Raw genomic sequence first — 6,489 nt, 5'->3', positions numbered from 1 at the left:
ATAAACTCCATCTGTCCCTTTGCCTATTTCCTCCAACTCTTTATATAACCAGCATCAGACCCAACAGCATCAGGACGACAGATCACATAGCTGACTTAAGAAAATATCTTGAAAGAAAAATGTCAACAACCTGACACAGCCAACAATCTGCAATCAGGTGGTTATTTCTGTCTCAGTTATCTCTTATTCCTTTTACCTTCCCATGTAGGCTGATCCGTTGGATCTGCCCCCAGGGGAACATTACTCAGTGCAAACAAGTTACTGCCTACAGGCTTTGAGAGATTACCATGAGTGGATGTTTAATACAGATAATAAGGCAAAAAACATGAGAAGACTTAAAAAATAAACTATTCCCCATCTGCTAGGAGGGCTGACACATTTACAGCATCATAGCTTTATCATGGTTTCAATCCTCCCCTTTGCACCTACTACACACTACACACAGCGCTTATGATTAACTGGATTTGCATGTATCATTCCCAAAAGGGTGTCATTGCTTCACCAGAGGACCCAGTGTTTAACTAAATTGAGACAGAATGCAGTGAGCTCACAGAAGGGGGGCAGGGAGGTGGCAGGTTGAGCACAACAAACACACATGGAACACACAGGGTTTCTCTCAGCTTCATTCATGCCAGACACTTTCATTCACAAGCTCACAAGGCCCCAATTAGCACCTAGCCACTGTCCACAGGGTGGCTGGCTACTGTTGTGGGAGACTGGGAGAGGCTACACTACAGCTAAACTAACCTGCCAGTCTGGCCCAAATATGCAGAGGTTAATAGGTAGGTTAAATTGGTATAGAATAGTTAATTGACTGTAAGTGTCATAATATTGTGATTTTTCAGTGTAAACTGTTTTAAGAACAAAAATAAGATAATGCGTTAAAGTACAGATGCCAGAAACGAACTGATGCTAAAAGTAGTATCAAAAATAGCTACCGAACAGGATAGATTGGACCTTTACTGAGTACATTTGCAATGGTCTCAATCTATATCAGAACTAATCTAAGACCACATCATAATATAAATTTTTATGAAAATTATAATGTATTGTCTAAAAATTGTAATGTGTTTAATTATTTTGGTATCAAAATCAGCATTGTGTCTTTATCTTACAATAGGACGCAAGTTTGAGATTGTAGAGGCAGAAAGCCAGGCCCTCACCCTAACCCAATCAAATATATTGGGTGCAATCCACCAGTCAGGTGAGATCACATTGATTTTGTTAGGTGGTAATGTCAAGCCCTCTAAAAGTAACCACTGGAATTGTTGATTATCTTTTCACATGGAGGAAAATATCAAATTAAGATTAAGATTTGTAAAACCCTACTGGAAAGAGTGCCATGTTTGTCAATAAAAACGTCAAAACTGCACATGCTGTCTCCCTCCCCCATGCAGTTCATTGTCATCCTCTGTTGTTATAGGTCCACATCATTTCCTCTGTCTTCTCTTGTTCAAGTCAATGCTCCCTACCTGCCTGTCTACACTGGTACAGCCCCCTTCGCCTCACTCCTGTCAATGCATTTTGCCCTTATAAGGAGAGAGCACAGGCAGACTGTACTATCAGTACAGGCTCCATGGGGGTGTTGAGAGAAAGGGCAGGGGAGACTGGTGCTAGCTGGGTTCTGAGATGCACAGAGGAGGATGGATGGAAGGATGGAGAGAGGATGGGAGCTGCCAGGCAACCACAATTCTGTCAATGGGACCAAATGAGATGACAAAAATAGACACAGGAAGTGTGTGGGGGCAGAGTGCAGATAAATGCATGTGTATTGAAGACACAATGCACTTGGGTGTTTGCCTGATAATTGTTAGTTTACCATTGTGTCCATTTGTGTGATAAATTCATATTATTTCTATAACTCTAGTCAGCTCTTAGAAATATTTTTGTAAACAATATAATTAATTATCTACCTTCTTGTGTGCAGTGTTTTTTTATTATACTGGTCAAGAGTCCTTTCACCCAACCCTTTCACTGAATAAGCAGTGCAAGGTAGTAACATTATCTGAAAAAGTGGTATCTGTAGTGTATAATAATATAAGATGATTATTTTTTTCAGTTTGGCTTTTCAATAGCTCAGCAATCTAACATTTCTTCAAGTATATCAACAAATTTCATTTTTAAGAAGAAATTTGGATTTAAGTTTTGTATTTTTATTCCTGCATTCTTTGTTTTCCCAATCTCAATTTAAGGCCACATGCAGTTTCTCCACTTTTTTGTGTGATGCCAAGTGACATAAGTGACCTGAAAACACAATACTGACTATATAAATAATCCAAGATGCCCTACATTATCTTCCAAGCCTCCATTGTGTATTTTTTAAATATTTAAACATTTACACTTTTCTAAGACCTATATTTATATGTGCAGGCAAACAAAAAAATGTAAATTAGTTAAAAAAAATATGCACAGCTGTATAGATATATTCCTATAATGGCTTTTTGTGAAGGTAAACTTTATCCAGACACCTATGCAAATGACTTACACACCATCCTCCTCCCATGGTATCCTTGGTTACGAGTTATTAATTCATTTGTCGACTGCAGGATGGCGCTTTACAGAGCATCACCAGGATCAGCTTCCCAGCTGGAGTCTTCATTTTGTTTATTTGAACTGTGCCAAGGAGGGTTGGTGGTGGGCTGGGATAAAGATGGCCACTGCATGAGATAATTCTCTGTTGTGACCCTGGAATAAAGTGGACAAACAATGAAATAACTGTTATGTTAACTTCACAATATTATGTATATTTACAGTTGTATACAACTGTTCATCACTGTTGCTGCCGGGATTATGTTCATGGAAAAAAAAAAAAAATATATATATATATATATATATATATATATATATAATATATATATATATATATATATATATATATTATATATGTGTGTGTGTGTGTGTGTGTGTGTGTGTATATATATATATATATACATATATACAGATATATATATATATACAGATATATATATATATATATACAGATATAAAAAAAAAAAAAAAAATGTGTTTCTCACCTTCCACGGTGGTAGGTCTCTCTCACCCTCATTCAGCTCGGGTCCTCTACCAGAGGCCTGGGAGCTTGAGAGTTCTGCGCAGTATCTTTGCTGTTCCCAGTACTGCACTTTTCTGGACTGAGATGTCCATTGTTTTTCCCGGTATCTGTTGTAGCCACTCTTCCAGTTTGGGGGTTACAGCCCCGAGTGCTCCGATCACCACAGGCACCACTGATGCCTTTACTTTCCAGGCTCTCTCCAGCTCTTCCTTGAGCCCCTGGTATTTCTCTAGCTTCTCGTGTTCCTTTTTCCTGATATTACCATCGCTTGGTATTGCGATGTCCACCACCACGGCTCTGCTCTGTTTCTTATCCACCACCACTATGTCTGGTTGGTTCGCCATCACCATTCTGTCAGTCTGTATCTGAAAGTCCACAGGATCTTGGCTCGGTCATTCTCCACAACCTTTGGAGGTGTTTCCCACCTTGATCCTGGGGTTTCCAGCCCGTACTCTGCACAGATGTTTCTGTACACTATGCCCGCCACTTGGTTATGTCGCTCCATGTATGCTTTCCCTGTCAGCATCTTACACCCTGCAGTTATGTGCTGGACTGTCTCAGGAGCCTCTTTGCACAGTCTACACCGTGGGTCTTGTCTGGTGTGGTAGATCTGGGCCTCTATTGCTCGAGTGCCCAGGGCCTGCTCCTGAGCAGCCAGGATCAGTGCCTCTATGCTGTCCTTCAGACCAGCCCTCTCAAGCCATTGGTAGGATTTCTTGATATCAGCCACTTCAGTTATGTTCCGGTGGTACGCCCCATGTAGGGGTTTGTCCTGCCATGATGGTCCCTCCAGCACCTCTTCCTCTGGACCCCACTGTCTGAGACATTCTCTGAGCACCGTCATCTGCCGGGGCCTTGTCCTTGATGTACTCAAGGAGCTTGGATGTTTCATCCTGGACAGTGGTTCCCACACTCACTAGTCCTCGGCCCCCTTCCTTCCGGCCTGCGTACAGTCTCAGGGTGCTGGATTTGGGATGGAACCCTCCATGCATGGTCAGGAGCTTTCGTGTCTTAACATCTGTGGTCTGTATCTCCTCCTTTGGCCATCTTACAATCCCTTCAGGGTATCTGATCACTGGCAGGGCGTAGCTGTTGATTGCCTGCACCTTGTTCTTGCCATTGAGCTGGCTTCTAAGGACTTGCCTCACTCTTTGCAGGTATTTGGCCGTAGCCGCTTTCCTTGTTGCCTCTTCGAGGTTGCCATTTGTTTGTGGGATACCAAGGTACTTGTAACTGTCCTCAACGTCTGCTATTGTTCCCTCTGGGAGTGACACCCCCTCTGTGTGGACTACCTTCCCTCTCTTTGTCACCATCCTGCTACATTTCTCAAGCCCGAATGACATCCCAATGTCTGTACTGTAGAGCCTTGTGGTGTGGATCAGTGAGTCGATGTCTCGCTCACTCTTAGCGTACAGCTTGATGTCATCCATGTAGAGGAGGTGACTGATGGTGGCCCCGTTTGAGTCGGTATCCATAGCCAGTGCGGTCGATTATTTGGCTGAGAGGGTTCAGGCCTATGCAGAACAGTAGTGGGGACAGTGAGTCTCCTTGGTATATGCCACATTTGATGGACACATGTGCAAGTGGCTTCCCCTTGGCTTCAAGAGTGGTTTTCCACAACCGCATCGAGTTCGCAATGAACGCCCTTAGAGTCCTGTTGATATTGTACAGCTTCAAGCACTCAGTGATCCATGTGTGTGGCATTGAGTCATAGGCTTTCTTGTAATCAATCCAGGCAGTGCACAGGTTGGTCTTACGGGTTCTGCAGTCGCGGACGACTGTTCGGTCAACCAGGAGTTGGTGTTTGGCTCCCCTGGTGTTTTTGCCGATACCCTTCTGTGCTGCACTCATGTATTGATTCATGTGCCCACTTATCTTAGCCGCAATGATGCCTGACATGAGCTTCCATGTTGTGGAGAGACAGGTTATTGGCCGATAGTTGGATGGGACTGCACCCTTTGAGGGATCCTTTAGGATCAGGATCGTACGCCCTTGGGTTAACCATTCAGGGTGAGTCCCATCCCTTAGCAGCTGGTTCATTTGTGCTGCCAGGCGCTCGTGGAGGGCAGTGAGCTTCTTTAGCCAGTACGCATGGATCATGTCAGGGCCCGGTGCGGTCCAGTTTTTCATACCTGAGACTCTTCCCTGGATGTCTGCCACTGTGATGGTGACTGGATTCTGTTCAGGGAGGTTGCTGTGGTCTTCTCTCAGATCCACCAGCCACTGTGCATCGGTGTTATGTGATGCCTCCCTTTCCCATATGCCTTTCCAGTACCTCTCAGTCTCCAGCCTTGGTGGGTCTGCTCTGGTGTTATTACCCTGCCACTGAGCGTACACTTTCGCCGGTTGTGTTGCGAACAGCCGGTTTATTCGTCTGGCCTCGTTATCTCGTGTGTACCTCTTTAGGCGGCTGGCCAAGGCTTGGAGCCTTTGTTTGGCAGTTTCGAGTGCATCAGGTATGGGCAACTGGTTGTACCTCTTGGGCACTTGCTTTTTCATTGCACCTTTCTGGGCCTCTGACAGTTGGCTCACTTCTCTCCGCACCTCCTTGATTTTAGCCTCTAACCGTCTTTGCCATGGTGGGTATTGTATCGCATGGCTCCCATGGTTGCTGTTATAGCCCAACACATCTAGGATCACTGCTGCTGAAGTGTATATCAGCTCATTGGTTTCAGTGATTGTTGTGGTAGGGATCGCTCTCAGTGCTGCATTCACATCGTCTAGGAGACTTTCAGATGGTACTTCACTTAGCCTCTGTAACTGGCATCGGGGTTGCCTTGTGTTCATTCGGGCCATGATCTTATCTTTCAGGTCAGTCGCTGCCTCGCTCAGCGTGATACTTATTGGGGTTTCGTACCCAATCTCTGGTTGGGGAGTTGGTGTCAACTCCCCTCTGACCTGGCACACTGGTTCCCCCTTGCCGTGGCATTTGTGTTGTACCTCATCAATCTCTAGTTGTGATAGCAGTTGCCGTTTGTGGATGTTGGAACACTGAGCTACTAGTTGTTTGGCCGTTAGTTTGGACTGTGGGTATCGTAATAACCATTTCTCCCACATCCTGTTCATGTAACCCCTCTGCCTAGGGTTACTGTAGTAGTAGCATTCCAACAGAGCCTTGTTCTCGCATCTCGCCCATTTCCGCCGTGTTCCAGTAGCCCATTTTTCATCAAGGTGCCCTGGTTCCCCAGCACCTGATGCAGAACTTGTTTGGCCGGGCGACGTCTGATTGTTGCTGCCGGGATTATGTTCATGGAAAAAAAAAATATATATATATATATATATATATATATATATATATATATATATATATATATATATATATATATATATATATATATATATATATATATATATATATATATATATATATATATATGTATATATATATATATATATATATATATATATATATATATATATATATATATATATATATA

Source organism: Boleophthalmus pectinirostris, unplaced genomic scaffold (genome assembly GCF_026225935.1).
Source record: "Boleophthalmus pectinirostris isolate CB_2022bp ecotype Guang Dong unplaced genomic scaffold, ASM2622593v1 HiC_scaffold_21, whole genome shotgun sequence".
Lineage (NCBI taxonomy): Eukaryota > Metazoa > Chordata > Actinopteri > Gobiiformes > Gobiidae > Boleophthalmus > Boleophthalmus pectinirostris.
The sequence above is the reverse complement of the archived record's forward strand: the minus strand, read 5'-3'. Positions refer to the sequence as shown.